Source organism: Tupaia chinensis, unplaced genomic scaffold (genome assembly GCF_000334495.1).
Source record: "Tupaia chinensis unplaced genomic scaffold, TupChi_1.0 Scaffold144346_1, whole genome shotgun sequence".
Taxonomy (NCBI): domain Eukaryota; kingdom Metazoa; phylum Chordata; class Mammalia; order Scandentia; family Tupaiidae; genus Tupaia; species Tupaia belangeri.
This window is the reverse complement of record NW_006204205.1, coordinates 2,580,658-2,582,217: the sequence shown is the minus strand read 5'-3', so window position 1 is coordinate 2,582,217 and position 1,560 is coordinate 2,580,658.

The window sequence follows — 1,560 nt, the reverse complement described above, 5'->3', positions numbered from 1 at the left end:
TAAGATCTGCCTATGTTCTTGGTTCATGGCCCCTTCCTCCATCTTCAAAGCCAGTGGCATAGCCACTTCTCTCTCCAGCTCTGCTTCCCTCTGCTCCAATCATCACATGGTCTTCTCCCCTCTGTCTCGTCCCATCTCCCTCTGAAAAGAGCACTTGTGATTATGTTAGGTCTAACTGGGTAACCCTTGACTACCTCACCTCAAGATCCTTAATTCATTCATCCCAGCAAAGCCCCCTTTACCAGGGAAGGCAGCAGGCTCCACACTCTGGAGATCAGGTCAAGGACATCTTTGGAGATCAGGATTCAGTCTACTCTAGCCTCTGAGAAAAGCATTTTCTAATGCCTGAGACCAAACCCCTACTTTCTAAACCTTGTACGGCTTTACTCTGAGCAGCAGACTGAGATGATCTGGCTGTTGATTTCCTCCCTCTCCCATTGTTGTTGGGCTTGGTCGTGTGACATGGGTTTGCCCAATGGAAGACTAGCAGAAGTGACATGAGCAGAGGCTTAAAATATGCTTATGTGGTTTAGCTTGGCTCTGTGCATTCTAATGATCTACTAGGAGAAGAACCCACCTAGCTGGCTGCTGCCCCTTGAGCCTGGGCCCCAGGAGGAACACACATGGAATCAACCTGAATCTAACCTAGAGCAGGACTGCTCCTTACTCCCCACTGCCCAGCCAACTGTGGCCCACATTTAACCTGAATATTCCTGAGCCTGAGAGTGTTTGTGGCTGATCATGAGTTTGGAGAGGATTTGTTAAAAAGCTGTATTATGGCAATAACTGACTAACGTACAGCCCTCCCTTATCCATATGCCCACATTGAGAAGGTGATATTGGTATATTGGCATCTACAAATGGGGTAAATATGCTAATAAGGGTTTTATGTGCCTGCCACTACTAAGAAACCAGAATACAAGAAAGAGCCTGTCACCTACAGGCCAGCAAGAGGTGATGGACTACCACTTCAAGGGCATCAAAAATCGGACTCTGAGGTGCAGGTGACATGGTGGTTAAGGCTCTGGACTCCCACGTGGCTGACTGTGGTTCAAGTCCCAGACCTGGCAGCCTGCTCGCTCACTTTCTCTCTGTCTCTCTTTGGTGAGCTCATATGCCCTATAGCAAAATAAATAATAGTAAAATAATTCCTAATTAAAAAAAAAAAAAAGTCAGACTCGTAGGCCAGCCCTATGGCCTGGTGGTTATAGGATCTGGATCCCTCAAGGACAAATATGTTTCAAAGCTCAGCACCAGTGGCTTGAAAAACATAGCAGGCACATGTGCCTACATGCCCCAAATCCCTACAGGATGGAGAAACGGGGAAGAGATTATGGTGTAACCATGCCCCCTTGAGGGGATTCTTTCCTCTCTCTTGCACTCTCTCTGCTAAGCACATGCACCCTCTGGCAATTAAAAATAAATACGTAAACATAAGATTAAGTAAATAAGAAGTCAAACCCTTGCTTGGTGCACCACCAAGGCCATGACACATCTACCAAGAGCACAAAGACATCCCCCTGCTTTCAGTAAGTGGGACCTCCGTGTAGCACTGAACCG